Source organism: Mustela lutreola, chromosome 7 (genome assembly GCF_030435805.1).
Source record: "Mustela lutreola isolate mMusLut2 chromosome 7, mMusLut2.pri, whole genome shotgun sequence".
Taxonomy (NCBI): domain Eukaryota; kingdom Metazoa; phylum Chordata; class Mammalia; order Carnivora; family Mustelidae; genus Mustela; species Mustela lutreola.
The window spans coordinates 134103362-134121944 of record NC_081296.1 but is presented as its reverse complement, the minus strand read 5'-3'; the positions used below and the strand labels follow the sequence as shown (position 1 = coordinate 134121944).

At 35.8% G+C, this 18583-nt stretch overlaps 1 protein-coding gene across 41 annotated transcripts in view; it reads left to right on the top strand.

Moving 5' to 3' along the window:
* The window catches only part of NRXN3 (neurexin 3), a 1566681-nt gene that overhangs the window by 1184178 nt on the left and 363920 nt on the right, over window positions 1–18583 (top strand). The window lies entirely within an intron of this gene.

Here is an 18583-nt window from a genome sequence, read left to right as displayed (position 1 = left end):
TTTCTCCTCTGCACCCACTTCTTGCCACATGTACACTTATTTCCATATTCTCTCCCTTCCTCTCTCCCTCTCCCTTCCTTCTTCTCCTCTCTCTCATACACACCCACTAAACCTGCCCCATAGTGATTCTTACTACCCAGACAGTATCCTTAAGTGCTGAAGTCTAAATGGGTGAATTAAAAAGGATCAATAAACAATTCTTTTTCAAGATTTTATTTATTTCTTTGACAGACAGAGATCACACGTAGGCAGAGAGAGAGAGGAGGAAGCAGGCTCCCCGCCGAGCAGAGAGGCCGATGCAGGACTCAATCCCAGAACCTCAAGATCATGACCTGATCAGAAGGCAGAGGCTTTAGCCCACTGAGCCACCAAGGCACCCCAATCAATAAACAGTTTTTTAAATCATTTACTTTAGAGGCAGCAGAAAGAATATGGGAAGGGTACTGAACTGGAGTCAGGGAAGGGTTCTTCTGTGGCTGTGCAATTCGTCAGCTGTCACCTTGGACAAATTTCTGTAACCTTTTGGGCCTTAGTATTTGCCCCTATAAGTGAGGACACCACATGGTGGCTCTCAAGTTCTCCTTCCAGCTCTTATGCAACATGATTTTCTGTGTCCAGCAAGGGACTCAGCCATCGTGAGAACACAGAGAAGCATGTGACACCTCCAATACCTGCAGGTAACTTCCAGTCTGATGAGGGCCATATCCATGCAGTCCCTAACCCCTGCTGGGCAACGAGCTTCAGCATTACAAGGAGTGTTTGGTCTATAGATCGTCTTTATGAAATGAGGATCATTTAAAAAATAGTGGCGTGATTCATGGCTCTAGTTTTCACACAGTTAACACAAGACATCTTTATACCTCTCTTGTTTGTGGTCTTCACTTTAAAGGAAAACTCTGGACACATGTTAAGGGGTCAAGTTGAATGGGTAAATTAGGGACATTGGAACACCACTGGTTGTGATCGGTAAGAGAGCGTGTGCCCTCCTCCCTTACTGATGAAGTCATACCAGCCCCGCCTCTGGGTCACTAGTTGTTTCAGTGTAGGTAGACACTTTGAGCTTGAATGTATCCCTTGGAAGGATCCCCTTCACTCCTCGTTATACAGGCTTTCTCCGGAAGTGGGAGAACCAGATTGAAATGCCAGCCTCGGCACTTTACATTCTGCTGTTCCAGCCGTGTGAGTCTGATTCGTTCTTGTGGCTGGTTTAAGAGGGATTAAAAGGAGCAGAGCTGTCCTCTGAGTTTCTTGATCTGCACGGTGGCAGCTAGAGTCAGAGGGAATGGGGACAATGGGAAAGCGAATAAATCCTCTGGAGTGGTGTGTGTGTGTGTGATCTCTGGGAAGCAGACCTGGTGTTCATACAGAGGCTTCAAACACTAGGTCATTGCTTTGGAGAATCTTCCAGCACCCAATAAAACCCACCACCTCTGTGACACAATGTGAGGCAAAAGCTGAGCCTGAGAGATAAGAAGAGACAGGATATATGGCTGAATAAAGAACTTTCAATTTCCGTTACGTAGTAGATGGACAAGTATCACATCATTTAAAAAAAAAATAAAATAACCACATCCAAAGACAGTGTTCAATCTAAGCGCCCAGGAGCGGTGCCTGAATCTTTTCACACGCTCGAGTTAATCAGAAGGCCTCATCTAACAGGGAGAAGCACTGTATTACTTTAAATATGGCAGGTGCTATCTAAGTTTATTGCACGGGCTAAGACCAATTATCTTGTATTTTTCCATAAAATTGCATTTTCTAAAAAGAGACTGGTGTGTCTGAATATATCCATCATAACAAATCTTTAAGCTTTGATGGAAGTGACTGCTGTTTATTTGCAGAATGTCATATCTGTACTGTTGAATCAATGCTAAAGTTATCATATTAGAACTAGGAAGAGGGCCTGGGAAATTAGTTTTTATGGACTTGCAGCATGGCTTTGTGAACAGAAGCATAGGTCAGGACCAGATGTCTAGAAAGTGCCTCGCTCCAGGGCCTGGTGACTAGAGAGCAGTTTTAAAAATAGGGATAAGGCAATCACCTCCCATAAGGTGCTCGCTGAAGAACAAATAAGAACATTGTTTTCCTATCGGGTCCTGGAGCATAAGCACTTTCCAGAGATGTGGGGAGGTGCTGAGGGAGACAAAGAGCCTGAGATGGAGGACGTGTTTGAAATGTATTTAATTAGGCCGGAGAGATGAGAATCGCCAAGTATTAGCAAAGGGCAATTGTCTTGCTGAAAGTAATAAAGGAAGAAAAATAGAAGCTATAAGCTGAAGTGTTGAAAGGGATAAAATATTAAGAAAATGAGTAGCTAATGTATTCAGAGGAAATCGGTTTAAAAAAGTAAACAGGAAACTAATTACCCAAATGTTATATAATAATGTAATGGTGTGTTTCTCCATTGGTAAGAGGTGAGGGATAAAGATTTGTTGAGTGAATAATGAAAAATGCTTCTGACAACCATGAGTTGACCTTGATCTGCTTTGTTTTTTTTCTTCCTTTCTTTTCTTTTCTTTCTTTCTTTTTTTTTTTCCTATTTATTTGACAGAGAGAAATCACAAATAGGCAGAGACAGGTGGGGGGTGGGGGGAGAAGGCTCCCTGCTGAGCAGAGAGCCCTATGCAGGGCTCGATCCCAGGACCCTGGGATTATGACCTGAGCCAAAGGCAGAGGCTTTAACCCACTGAGCCACCCAGGTGCCCTTGGTGTAGTTTCTTATGTGACTTTTGACTATAGACTATCTTTGTTTTAAGAAGAACAAAACATAAATAAATAAATAAATAAATAAATAAATAAATAAAAGAAGAACAAAACCATCCGGCCTGCTCCTCTCAGAGATTGATTTTATGTTATTCAGAAGAACAGAAATGTTATGTCAATTAAGCAGAGTCAAATAGTATATCAAATTGCCTTTCCTGCTCCAGCTTATACCCACAGTCAAAACAAATACATCGTAAAGACTCAGCAAGAAAGGACTGCTAAGTTAGAACCTGTCACGTCATGGAATATTATGCAAACATTTAAAATGACAACTGATAATACAAAGAGGTTCAAAAACAACAACAGAAATACAAAGTTATGTAAGCCCTATCCTTAGACCCTATGCAAACTAGGCTTTTCTGTAGCTGGAGCCAGCTCGGAGAAAAAGGCAAAGAGCTATACCTTCAATGGGTATTATTTGGGCACATCAGTTTTACATAGTCTTCCAGATCTTCCACAGGCCCCATAATCCACATTCGGGAAATCACTGTGCAGGATCTGGGCACATTCTATGGTAACACAATAGCACAGTCTCACTTGGGCCTTAAAACCACGGCATTGGTCCTTGGTAATCCAAACACTTGATGGTTATCCTATAAGCACACCAATGTCAGTTACCCCAAAATTTAGCTGTCCTTTTCATGCCCTAAGCCAGTGCTTCCTTTTATATCTATAATTATTGTTACCCAAACTTGAAAACTCTGAATCAACTTCAGTGCCTCTCTTTTCTGTTCCCCAAATACCACATGTATCACCAAGTCCAATTCCTCGTCACAACTTCTGTATCCATTCCTTTCACTCATTTCTTCCTCTCACTCACATGGGCTCAGCTCACCTCTCCCATGTCCTGGCTTTGGCACTGGCCTCTACCTAGAGTCACGTGGACACACTTCTTTCCTACCATCCTCCCCACCATAGTCGAAGACCTTCTCCTCAAGCACAGATAAGGTCATGTTTTCCCATTGACCGAAGTGGTCATTTTCAAGCTTTGTAAGCATTAAAATCATTCTTTAAAAATGTTATGTTGAGGTGACTTTACTATATTTGCCAGATAAAAGTTATAGTTTTCAGAAAGCCACACAATGGTTTGGTCGAGAATGTTTTATTGTAGGTATGATCCTTAAAATAGTTCTGGTGCTAAAAACATAAACCCAGAAAACACTATGAGGAAAGCACTGGCTTGTCTGCTAAGGGAGAAATAACTAGTTAACTGTCAGGGCTCTGCAGATGTACACACGGCCCAAACGATAGGATGCTGTTGGTGTTCCCAAAAGTCATTGCTTTCTTTCACACTGGGCTCATGGTCTCTGAGCTGAATGTCTTTCCTTTCCTTTAAACTGAAGTAAATACCTCTCAATCCCCAAACTCAGTACAAGTCTTTTTCTTTAACATATTTCTTTGACATATTTTTATTTTATTTTGATTTTTTCCAGTTTTATTGAGATATAATTGACATATAATATTATATTAGTTTAAAGTATAGAACATAAGGATCTCACTAATATATGGAATCTAAATAAAATGAACTCAGGATGGGTGGTTGTCCGAGGCAGGGCAAGGAGGGTGGAGGGAATGGGTGAAGGCAGTCAAAGGTTCAGTCTTCCAGTTATAAGGTACATAAGTTCTGGGGATTTCATGTACAGCGTAACTATAGTTAATAGGAATGAATTGCATATTTGAAATTTGCTATGAGAATAAAACTTAAAAGTTCTTATCACAAGAAAACATTTCAATTATGTAAGATAATAGATGTTAACTAAACTTATTATGGTAATCATCTCTCTGTCTCTGGGTGTGTGTGTGTATATATATATAATAATTTTATTGTATATAGTTATTATAAATTTTATATATAATATATTACATATTATATATACAATATAGTGTACACACACACACACACATATATATAAAATATAGTTGAAGCCTTTATTTAAAGCCGCTGACCCTCTCCCATGGGTGTTCCTAGCTCGTTTGAACACATCTCTACTATAGAACTTATATATACAATGTTCTTCTTAGTACATAGAAAAGACTCAACATGCTAACTTTTTTTTTTTTTAAACATACCACTGTGTTTAATTTTTATTGATTGTTGCGGCATCTGAGTGGCTCAGTAGGTTGAGTGTCTGCCTTTGGCTCAGGTCATGATCCCTAGGTCCTGAGATCGAGCCTGACCTTGGGCTCCCTGTTCAGTGGAGAGTCTGCTTCTCCCCCTGCCCCAACCTGCCCTCTTCCCATTTGTGCACTCTCGCTCTTAAATAATTAAATAAGATCTTTCAAAAATTAAAAAAAAAATACAGATTGAGTGCTCTGTGTTGCTCCTAAGATAGATTATTTTGACTACGATCACTTTTGAGTAAATTTTAAAGTCAATTAAAGCTGGTCTCCTTTCTTTAGTTTTCCTTTTACAAATTTTCTTGGCAGGGGTACCTGGGTGGCTCAGTGGTTTAAAGCCTCTGTCTTTGGCTCAGGTCATGACCGCAGGGTCCTGGGATCGAGCCCCGCATCAGGCTCTCTGCTAAGCAGAGAGCCTGCTTCTTCCTTCCTCTCTCTCTCTGCCTACTTGTGATTTTTTCTGTCAAATAAATAAAAAAATCTCTAATTTTTTTTTCTTGGCAAATCCTATGTACTTATTTTTCTTTATGAACTTAAAAAATTGAGATTCTGTTTAGAGGTGCCATAAAGATTATCATGTTTACTGATGGATTAATATTTTCCTTCAGTAATACCATATGTATTTTCATATATATGAACATGATTTATGTGCTCCATAAATTATACTTTCCTTTATATAGCATCTCTTTATATCGCTTTCTTGTTGCATTATTTTAAGATATTTTATAGATTTTTTTTATTGCGGGATTTCTCTCATTTCAACCTGGTAGTTACTATTATTAAAACAAGATCTTGCTTTTTAAAAAATTGTAGTAAAAATATACAAAATGAAAAAAATACCCTTTTTACCATTTTGAAGCACACAGTTCAGTAGCATTAAGTAAATTCACACTTTTGTACAACAATCACCACCATCTCCAAAACTTATTCATCACCCAAAATGGAAACTGTGCCTTTTAAACAATTGCTTCCCATCTGCCTCTTTTCAAATAACCACTCTTCTACTTTCTGTTTCTATGAATTTGACTATTCATGTAAACGGAGTCACGCCATATTTATCCTTTTGTATTTGGCTTATTTCACTTCATAATGTCTTCAAGTTTCATCGTGTAGTAGGTATCAGAATTTCATTTCTTTTTAAAGCTAATAGTCCACTGTGTATATATACTAGTATTTTATCCAAGGATCTAATCAGTGGACATTTGGGTTGTTACCACTTCGAGGCTACTGTGAATAATGCCGCTTTGAACATGGCTGTACAGTATCTGGTTGAGTCCTTTCTTGCTTTTTTTTTTTTTGGTTGTTGTTGTTATGCACTTAGACGTAGAATTGCCGGACAGTATGGTAATTACACATTGCACTGTTTGGGGAACTATCATACCATTTGTTAAAGGAGCTGTACCATTTTATATTGGCACCAGCAGCACAGAAGAATTTCAATTTCTCCACATCCTTATCAACACTTATTTTCTGTCAGTTTGATAGTAACCTTTTATTGAGTATGAAGTGATAACTCATTACGATTTTTATTTGTATTTCCCTCATCATTATGGATGTTAAAATCTTTCCGTGAGCTTATTGGCCATTTGTATACCTTTGGAGAAATATCTATTCAAGTCTTTTCCCCATTTTGTAACTGGGTTGTTTCCTTTGTTGTCGAGTTGTATAAGTGCTTTATATATTCTGGGTATAAATGTCGTATCAGATATATGACTTGCAAATATTTTCTCCCATTTTGTGGCTTACCTTTTTTTTGTTGATAGTGTACTTTAATGCACATGTTTTTTTTTTATTTTTAAAGTTTAATTTATCTATTTTATTCTTTCATTGTCTGCTTTTTTGATGTCATATTAAAAAAAATTTTTTTCCAAATTCAGTGTTCTGAAGCTTTTCTCTTATGTTCTCTTCTAAGTGCTTTATAGTTTCAGCTTTTACAGTAAGACATTGATACTTTTTGAATTAACTTTTCTATAGGCTAGAAGCATCCAACTTCATTTTTTAAGCATATGGATATATACTTTTCCAGAATCATTTATTAAAAGATTCTCATCTTTCCACTGAATGGTCTTGGGACCCTTGTCAAAAATCATTTGACCATCTATACAATGGTTACAGTCTATTGATTTTTTTTATAATTTTTTATTTTTTATAAACATATATTTTTATCCCCAGGGGTACAGGTCTGTGAATCACCAGGTTTACACACTTCACCAAAGCACATACCCTCCCCAATGTCCATAACCCCACCCCCTTCTCCCAATACCCCTCCCCCCAGCAACCCTCAGTTTGTTTTGTGAGATTAAGAGTCACTTATGGTTTGTCTATTGATTTTTATGGATTTATTTTATATTGGACTAGCTTATCAATTGATCCCATTAGATTTAAGTTTTTAATTGAGTTATTAGGGAGATAAATGTATTCAGTCATATCCTTAAAAATTATCGTATCTTTCCACAGTATGTTATAACTTATTTCATTTTATTGGTTTATAGTTTTAGTAAGAACTTATAAAACTGTTGAATAATATCATAATAATGAACATCTCTATCTTCTTGATTTTGATGGCAAAGCCTATATAATTTTACTGTTTAGTATAATGTTGTAGTTTATTTTTGATAGTCTCTATCATATTTAGAATGCTTTTTCAATTCCTATTTTAAGTAAATTTTTTGAAGGAATGACTGCTCAGTTTTTCAAGTACTTTTTAAAATCCTAAATAAAATCACTTTCTAATTCTACCTTAATTAGGTGATATAATGAACTTTGCTAATAAATACCTTTATGTTGAGATATACTATTTCTCATATTCCTGGAATGGTATATTAATTTTTTGTGTACCATTGAAGTGTATTTAGAAAAAATCTTTAATCAGTAGCCGTAAGTGAAATTAGTCTAGTGTTTTGTTCTGTTTTTATGCTGTACATTTATGGTGTTGTTATTACAAATATGTTAAATTTGTAAATGAATTTGGGAAGATTTCTAACTTTGCCTGTGGTCTGGTATAATTTGTATAACTTAGGAATTATATTTCTTTGAAAGTTAGATAACACTTACTTGTAAAATTATTTAGTGTCTTTTGTATCATCTGTATCTTTTATTTTTTTTAAAGACTTTTTATTTATTTATTTCACAGAGAGAGAGAGAGATTACAAGAAGGCATAGAGGCAGGCAGAGACAGTGGGGGAAACAGGCTCCCCACAGAGCAGAGAGCCCAATGAGGGGCTTGATCCCAGGACCCTGAGATCATGACCCAAGCCAAAGGCAGAGACTCAACCCACTGAGCCACCCATATGACCCATCTATATCTTCTAATTAGTAGAATTTGAATCACCTGTCCAATGGTTTCTGGGTCAATAGTCTATTGAGTGTATCTTCTTTCTCTTAGAAACATTTAACAAATCATAGTTTTCCTGGAAGTGATCAGTTTCTTCTATTTTTTTAAATGTATACATATAAAGTTATGTACAATATTCTTTTTTATTTTGATATTGTCTATATCTACAGCAATATCCCCTTTATAATTTCCACTATAATTTTTTTCCTCTTTTAATTTTTCTCCTGGTTTTTCTGGGTTTTCTATGCTTTCGCTGACATTTTAAAGTATAAGCTTTGGGTTGTTTTTTTTTTTTTTTTTAACTCTTCTATTATTTTTTAAAAATATGTTGGATAAATTCCAGCTTTTATTAATCATTAAATACTAGTTTATTAATTTTGTTTATTTTCATAATTGCACCTTTAGTTGAAAGTAAAATTAGTTCTGAGTAAAATTTTATCTGTAGTTTATAGGACTTAATATAAAGCAGTTTCTTTTCATTAATATTCTAATTATTGGGAACATATATATATACAGTAAAAAAAAAAAAATATATATATATATATATATTCTGTAGAAATCATTAAGGATTTCTTCATCAAGAAGGACATGATCAGTTTTACTAGTGCCCCAATTTGAAATGTATATGAATCACTGAGTGTGCTCCATAGGTTAAATTTCTGGATAACTTATCACTTAATCATCTCAGTCATCCTTTGCCAATTTCTTTAACAAACACTTACATGCCCCTTTGTGTTCCAGGCACTGTGATAGTTCCCAGGAGTTCTTTACTGTCAAGGACTCTTATAGTTGTGAAAGAAAGAAAATGTGAATGGGCTTAGACTAAACACTTTAGCTATTAAAAACTTTCTATGAGACAATGTTGCAACTTTGTAACACAAGCCATGAAAACCAAGTCCTCCAATGATGATGAGATTTTCTACCTGTGTCCAACTCTTGATTCAACAGTTTGACATCACTCTTTGAGTCAGGGTTTATTTTTTTTCCAGGTTTTGTGTTTTTGGTTTTGTTTTTTTTTTTTTTTTCTATGCTAGGAAACATGGCCATGACAGCCGTGTGCCACTTATGACATAACTCTATCATTGGAGAAATTGATAGAATGTTCCTCTTCTTCCAGGTTACAAAAAATAATAATAATTCAGTGAAATGCTCCAATTGGTCTGACTTGGGCTTATTTATCATGCCTTAGCTAATCAGCTCTACCTAAGGGGCAAAATCTGTTAAAGATTTTTAACAGACAGTTTCCATTGAAATCACATGAGTGGCATGGGAGAAAATAGTCATTTCTATATGAAGACACTTAATATTGCAAGACAAAGAAGGAAGATGTACTGGGAATATGGAATAATTAAATTCTACAAATAACAAAACTGTAAGCACTTTGAGGTCCTCACCATAAAACAGAAAAACTAAATTATTTCTAGAGTTCTGTATAGTGTACATGAAAGCTATTTTGATCCTTCCTGGCACTTTTTTGAGATGAGGTGGTAAGAGAAGTATCATCGCCTCTTAATAATGGGGAAACTGAGGCACAGTGAAGCTAAATGATTGTTATAGAATAGGAGAAGGGACCATAATAGTTGAAGTTTCTTCCTTTTGCATAATTCTGACATGGGTTCTATGATTAAGGATCTGTATCTCATCGAAGAGTCAATACTCTTAAAAATATTAGCTAACTTTTCCAGGAAAATCATGTTTTAAGAATTAGAGGCACAAAGATACTAAAGTCTTCTGTTTATCGTCACTGGTTCCATGAAAGTGTGAACTCCATATAAATCCAGCATTTAAATCAAAGCACTAGAAATAAGCAACTTCTCTTCATCTGTATTTCTTTTTTGGAGAATATTCAGTACTTAGAAATCTCTTGATTGTTCTTATTAGGGAAGGTATTTCAAAGCTGTGGAATAAAAAGAGGGAAAGGAGGCAGAAGAATGTACTCTGAACCTCCCTTTTATTCTGTGTCCCATGAGATGTCATCAGAAAGAACGAGTTTCTAAAAAAATGCTACAGAAAAGTCTGATAAGTAATTATAAAATGATCATTTTTATTTTTCTTTTCATTAATTTATATTTTGCCCAAGGACAAATGCATATGTTGTCTTTGCCCAATGATATGTACAATAGAATAATGACATTGCTATTCTTAAATATGTTGCATTCCTTTCCTACTGTATATTCTTGTTGGTTAAATCTAAGATGTATTCATATATATAAGTATGCATATATATGTGTGTGTGTGTATATATATATATATATATATATATATATATATATATGAATATTACTAAAAACAGTTTGCCATGTGATTTAGGAACTAAGGGGTAACATAAACCAATTTGATGAAAGATGGGTGTGATTTTCTTCTCTGAGCTTGCCAAAAGTTCACCAAAGAAAAATTACTTAAACATTTTTGTGGTTAGCTTTCTTTTATAAATTGGAAGCTCTGTTTTCCACCTGGGAAATGTTGTGAACCCTCATTGATGAGTATTTATAAAATATTTCCACATTGAGATGAAATGACAAAAAGCTGAGAAGATTTAATGGACAGATACCTGAATGGCAGTGTGAAGATACAAAAATATAGGTGAACCAGGTTTTATTGATTAATTCAATAGCATTTATATCCTGAGCATTCAGTGTTGATAGAGAGATAAATTAAACAGCCCTGTCCTCCAGGAGCTCATGATACAGAAGGATTTTCATTTTCATTTTGTTTGACAATAAAACTTAATATTTATTTCCTTAAACCTGAAGATTTTGCAATTTCCTAGGACTTATTTGTTTTGCTATATAAGAAACAAGCTTGGTTATGAAAGTTAAATTAAATTGGCTGTGAAATATTTTCTAAAATAAACCTTATATAGAGTCCACCCCTTCAGAATTTAGATTTTTAGGAGTATGGTGTAATTAATGAGAAGCAGCCTATTGTCTGACCTTGCTTTACACACTTTGCAGAGAACAAGCTCGTATTAACCCACTCTCATTTAAATAAAATGATCACCCCTAGACTGTCATTTTTGTCAGGAAGGCATTGAGTTTCCATCTTTTTTGTGGTTTCTTTTGTTTTGCTTTTCCTTGTTTTTCGGGGACACGTTAGGAAGACATTGTCCTTCTTCTCATCTTCATCCATCTCTACTCTCAAATACACAGAAAAAGTAAACATATTAGGGATGCAGCTTGGCGTAAAGAAAGGAATGTGGATCGTTGAGTTATGTAAATCTCAATTAAATCCCTGAATCTACTAGATCTTAAACAAGTTATTTTACCCCAGTCTACAGCTTCCCTCATCTTTAAAACTGGGAAAGTAACTGTTATGGGCTGAATTGTGTGTCTCCAAAATTCGTATGTTGAAGTTGTAACCCCTAGTATCTTAGAATGTCATGTAATTGTAGATAAGGTCTCTAAAAAGGTGGGGAGGGGGTTGCTAATCCAATATGACTGGTGTCCTTTTAAGAAGAAGAGATTAGTGGGGGGCCTGGGTGGCTCAGTCATTAAGTGTCTGCCTTTGGCTCAGGTCATGATCCCAGGGTCCTGGGATCAAGCCCTGCCTGGGGCTCTCTGCTCAGAGAGAGAGAGCTTCTTCCTCTCTCTGCTTCCTCCTCTCTCTCTCTCTCTCTCTCTCTCTGCCTGCCTCTCTGTCTGTCAAATAAGTAAATAAATAAAATCTTTGGGAAAAAAGAAGAAAAAATTAGAATATTGTGAGGAGGCCTTGCGATGACACAGGAAGAAAACAGCCATTTTTGAAAGAATCAATCTGACGCCTCAATATCAGAATTCTAGCCTCCAGACTCGTAGGGCATAAATTTCTTTTGTTCAAGCCACACAGTTTGTGTTACTTTTTTAGGGTATCCCTAACAAACTAATACACCAAAAATATCTAAAGGGTAAAGGGATGGAAATTTGCAATATTGTATCATGGTGTATTATATAATAAATGATTCATACATATAGTTAGCAGAAATGTTAATGTTAATATTAATATTAGTGTTAGTATTGTTAAGCACAAAGACTTGTGAATAAATTAATTATCCCAAACAACAAGAACAATAACAACGAGTTTATGAAAATTCTTTTTTAAGCAAAGGGAATTTAAGTGTATCCCTGGAGGCTTTATTTTTAGATCACTTTGAATGTGGTAAATGTTTGTAACCTCTATCATGAGTCAGTTTTTTCCTAGTGGAAGAGTCCTAGAATGTGATAAGTAAAAATAACTTTGCAAAAATATTTTTGATGTAATGTGTTTCTAAAAATGTCATTATCTCTGAGACTCAGAAAGTGTCATATGTTTGTTAGCAGTCATGAAGTTGCCTGGAAGCTATGTGTGATTTTATTTTACTCAGAATTGGGGGGGGTAAGGTGTGTTTAAGAAATCATAGCAGAGGGGGCACCTGGGTGGCTCAGTGGGTTAAGCCTCTGCCTTAGGCTCAGGTCATGATCTCAAGGTCCTGGGGTCAAGTCCCGCATCGGGCTCTCTGCTCAGCAGGGAACCTGCTTCCCTCTCTCTCTCTCTGCCTCTCTGCCTACTTGTGGTCTCTGTCTGTCAAATAAATAAATCAAATCTTAAAAAAAAAAAAAAAAAGAAATCATAACAGGAGGCCATCTCAATTGTTGGTACAGTTTTGGAAATAGCGTGATTATTTGACTCCTCTTAAGATCCCCTGGAAATTCATGATAATATTCCCATGAAAAGGTCAAACCAAGCATCTTCGCCAAAATAGGCCTTGTACATGTAATCATTGATGAAGCATGGTTCCTTTTTATAATACTTAGTACCAGAATTAAATAGTAGTGTACTTTCTTATTTCTAAAAAAGAAATAGGTTAACAGGTAGAATTTTATTGGTTTTGTATCTTTCTCCTACCAGCTTCTGTGGAGGCTTTGGCATTGGTGAAATATATATAATTCACCCTGTGCACAAGTTTGAATTCCAAGATTACCAAGCAGATTCTGTACCAAACTAAACCAGTATTGGTTCTGCTAGGAAGTCTTTGAGTTGCAATTTTTCTTTGAGAATACTGGAACATGCTCTGAAATGTTGCCTGTGTGTTTCCTGGCTTAATGCCCTTTGCTTTTAATCATTCTTCTTTCAAGAAAGAGGAAGAAAATTGTCCCAGATGGAGGGAAACCTCGCCTTGCCTGAGCACTGTTTTAAGAAATGGGGCTTGGCGCTCCCTGATTATTTATTTGACTCTTAGACAATGTTGTCAGTTTTTCAGTTAGCTGAGCAGTAAATCTGATCATTTCTTTGCCAAAGATAAAGGATGTTCTTTAAAATAGATGAAATTTTTCTCAGAACATTCTGTCCCTTCAGTTTTGCTTTATTTAAGGCTTTTTTATCATCAGTTTTGGTGTTTATTTCAAAAAATTCAGAGTCGACAAAATAGATCATAATAAACCATCCATTCAATAAATGCATTGCAGGACTGTTTGTAAAATCTGTATCACTTACTTTGTACTCCCGAGAGGCTTCCTCTCTAGTGCAGAGGTTTTGTTCATAGTTTTTCTATCCATTATTCGCTTCCTCCTTCTTGTGGAGCTCTTGGTCCCTGGGGACCCTTTTGGGGATTCCTTTCGGGACGCCTCATGCTATGGGCCAGCTGGACAGTTGGATGAGGGCAAGGAGGACCGACTCAAGGAAGGGGAGCTCTGGTTCTACTCTCAGCTTCACCGCTTCACACCAGGTCAAGTCATTTAATCCCCTGAGTCTTTATTTTCTGTTTCCTTCAGATGAAAATGTTTGCCATTGACACTTCAGTGGGTATTGGGGAATGTGGCAGCAAATGAGATACTCCCAAGAAAACAATCTGAAAACCAATCAGTGCACTATGAATCTAGAAGGTAGAAGGTCCTGCTGTGATGATCACTCCCCAAACAGCCAGGGGTGTGTGTAAGGGGAACTATAGAGCCAACTGAGTAAAAGAAACAAAGAAACGTTGTTGTTGTTGTTGTTTTGTTTTGTTTTGTTTTGTTTTGTTTTTTTCAGACCATGAGTGTTTTTGAGATCCTTGAGCTTTACATCTCCATTTGCTAGGAGAGTTATGGGTCATTTCCATCTTTCCATTTTGGTTGTGTTAGCTATCTGGTTAATTGATCTGAATAAAAGGCGGTTTTAAGTGAGGAGCAATAACTACCTCTACAGACTTGATCTATTTTATGCCATTGATAGTCCATCTGTTTTCCAAAAGGATTTACCAGTTCCAAGTAAAGAACACAAACGTGGCTAAGGTTGATGAAAGAGTATTACAATAGAAATGAGGAACGAAGGGCCTGAGTAATAGAGGAAGGCAGGTATAGTATCTTGGCGTCATGAGATTTGACACTGAGTTCTCAGGCAGTGTTCAAAGAGCACTGGAGAAGGGGTCTGACTTCTTGTTTCTTACACTGGTTTACCTATCAGATGGTTTGCACAGCAAGGATTATATTCATTTTATTACTTAATTTATTATTCTACATGCTATATTTGTCCCTGCGTGAATGATCTAGTTTGCTTTAAATTTAATTTTCTCAGGTTTCCCCTGGGAGATGCTTGCATTGTTCCGTTTTAACACCAACCAAAAATTATTTCAGGGAAAGCTGATTTTCTTTGGTTTCTTTTTTTTTAGACATAATTAAACAACCAACATTACATTTAGATGCATTTCTGGAGCCTTTTATCTGTAATTATTTGAGGAATAAAATAATAAATTAATTCCAGGCAGTCTACTATATTTTCTAACTAAACTTTCCTTATTTCTTACACACGGATACTGCATATGTATATACATACACATATGTATGTATATATTATTTTTATAAGACTGATGCGCTACCTACTGTGCTAACGAGGCACCTAATTATTATTTTTATATCGAATATAAATAATAAACAAGTCTATGATTCTATTTCTATTGGTAATTGCCAAAAAGAAATAATATGCTACTTGGATATAAGAATAGAAAACAGTATCATAATGACAGGACCATGAGGTTAAGAAGTCAAAACAACAGAAGTAATAATTATCCAAATGGTCTAAATAAGGAAGTGTTAAGTTGCCATCAATAGTTATATTAAATTTTAGTAAAATAAGCAGTAATATATGCCACAGATTTAAGAACTATTTCTTGGAGAAATGTATGACCTAGAAAATATTTTATCTTTTATTCTCCTTGAGAAACCATCAATCATCTGTTTAACCAGCTTGTTATAAAGCTACATAAAACTGTTTCCCAGGAGTCCTTAATGATCTCAGTGGAGCCTGTTCTATGCTTTTCTTCCCCCCAATGAATCCCACACACAGAAAACATCCCCAAACATACATATTCCATACCCTCACATACCTGTCTCTGCCAAAATCACCATCAGCTCCATCCCAGTAAATAGCTTGCCAATTATAAAAACAATAAGCCAAACCCATTTTTTGGTGCTTTTGAAATAAAAGAAGTTGCATATTAAATAACATGGTAGATTTGTTGACTGTTTGAAAATGGTGTGTATACATATCTTGGGTAAGGTGACAGTGTGGAGAGGTCATTCCTGAAATACTCTGTGATTGGCATTCAGCAATCTCAGATGCTTGCAAACTTGCAAATCCTACAATGTTAAATTGTCAAAATGCCACCATAGCAATTTTTCTTCAGTTGAATTGATCACTTTTTGCTAGCAACATTCTGATTATTAATAAATGGAGTATGATCTTTGCACCAGCCTACTTAGCACAGCAAGAAACCAACAGTCAGACAAACTAGGCTCAGGGGAGAAAGCATGTGATGTGATATTGCATGGCTTGGAAATGAAAATCTTTAATGGATTAAGGAGGGTTCTTACAGTTCTTAGGATGTTCCCCAAATGTTGATTTGTAATCCACATTTTAAAATAACAAAATTAACTTTTTAATTTGAAAATGTAAAGCAAAATAAGCCCATGTTCCCCCTAGGACTCTAGGCATTTTATATTAAAATTAGCAGAAAGTGCATATTTGTCTTTAAAAACCATGCAAAATAGCAAAGCTAACTAAAGAAGGGGAAAAAAAATAACAGGTTTTCAGGGTAGAGAGTTGTAAATATCAATTAACTTGCTTTAAAGCCAACATTGAACTATGGGAGCACTCAGGGTCTTTATTTACCCTTTCTAGGACATTTGATATAAAAAATACATATTTTAAGATTTATTGCCACATGGCCAAATAAGCCATATGCTTAGGGCTTTGTAATTTTTTACCCTTTTCCATCTACAAAGTTAGAATGTTGGGACGCCTGGGTGGCTCAGTTGGTTAAGCAGCTGCCTTCGGCTCAGGTCATGATCCCAGCGTCCTGGGATCGAGTCCCACATCGGGCTCCTTGCTCCGCAGGGAGCCTGCTTCTCCCTCTGACTCTGCCTTCCACTCTGTCTGCCTATGCTCGCTCTCGCTCGCTCTCTCTCTGACAAATAAATAAATAAAATCTTTAAAAAAAAAAAAAAAAGAAAGAATGCTCTAACATAGTGACATCCTAAATTCAGAACAAAAAAGCAATCAAAATAATTTTTAAGATTGATTTTTGATCTACCCTGAGGTTATCATAGTGAGGTTTTGTTCTTTATTTAAAATGTAAAGCCATGATGACCTCCTACCCACTAGATATAAGAAGTTGTATATTTATCTTTTAAAACATTCTTCCTCTTCATATTCTTTATATCGAGAATTACTGAAATGTCAGTGGATAAAAAATATAAGCAGAGTAGAAAGTTTGTACATTTATTTGTATGATTAGAAGGCCAGGCTAGCTTTTGAAAATGTGCCAGGTTCGGAAACTATGGCTTTGTTTTCGTTCTATTTTGGTCTTATAGGAACATGGGAAAAGAATATAGTCGTTTGCATCACCACTGGTATAGTTTATGATATAATTTTATTAAGCTATAATTGGCATATGGTGAAGACAGGCTTTTGGAGGTAGGAGGGAAAGCAGGAGACCTGAAGAGGTGCCATTTATTTAAGGCAGAAGCTCGGGTCTCTGTTTCCAAACATTGTTAACAAATGAAATATCCCATAGAACTGTCATGAAGATCCAGCTAATGAATTTGAAAAGGTTTTTTAAATTGTAAAACACCAGGCATATTTGTTGCTGTTATCAACTTTGGACTTGTTCTTTTTGTAACAAAGTGATAAAATAATTTCCTGAGAGAGTATGAATTTATCTCTGTACCAGAATCCACTACCTATTTAGGATAAAATAGGGTAAGATTTTATAAATTGCCACAAAATATCACAGGGTGATTTGCATTCTCGGTGATTCTATACATTGATCACTGAGTAGCCTTCAGTTTTCCAAATAAAGAATGAAGAGGGGGGCGATGACATTCGTCATTATCTACAGGAAAGGGAATGATTTAAATTCCTCACAGATGGATAGACATCAAGGGTAAATCATGAGGTCCACATTTCTAATTTTAAGAAGCATTGAGGGTATCTGTGGATGGTGAGGAGCAAATATGATTTTGTGTATAGAATTAACCATAAACTTTCACACCACAATCCCAAATTCTCCAGATGACGGCAGAGGTCTTATTCGACGCTATCACCTCAGGGTCCAGACATTCGTAGAAGGAAGATGTTATGCTACACGTAATATACCAACTGGGCATATTGGAGGGACTGGAATAGTGACATTTGAAAAAAGGACAAATTAGATTCTATATGCTGCACAGTACAGTGGGGCTTAGTGCTTAAAATAAGGATGACCTATGACATATACTCCTAATTCTAGCCTCATAGCAGTTGACTTTATTATTTCCAAATAAGCTGCATACCTCTTTTTTTTCTTCACACAACATAAATCAACCCAGTATTCCCTGTAGACTAAATGTGAACCAGTGCTGGAGATTTTTAGGAAAGTTGAAGAAATCTGAATGCTTTTCTAATGCTGCTTTAAAATAGTTTTAAGAATTGGACCATGTTCAGTGGGAACACACAAGAAGATCTGCTGTCAAATAGTCTTTGAACTTTGAGATGAGTAACGTGTGGAAGTACTCACTACGGGGAACATACAGATGGCCATAGAAACTACAATGATCTAGTCTGTTCTGGCTACCAAATCTGAATGCTTTCTTCCAAATTTAGATTTAAAAACTCGTTTTTAACAACAGACTTTTAAGATTTATGAGTTGCAAATATTTTCTTTATTTTTTGCAAAATATTTTGCAAATATTTCTTTATTTTTCTTCCTGTTTGTTTTCTGAGTATTTTTAAATTAATATAATCTTACTAATCTCTGGCTTTGTAAATAATAAGAGTGAAAATAGTGATAAACCCACTATTCCTAAGTGGCCATACCATTTATGTTCCAAATTTGTTCTTGTGAGTTTGTTTTTTTTTCTATGTCTTCTATATTTCCTTTTTGAAATTTAGTTTGGAGAA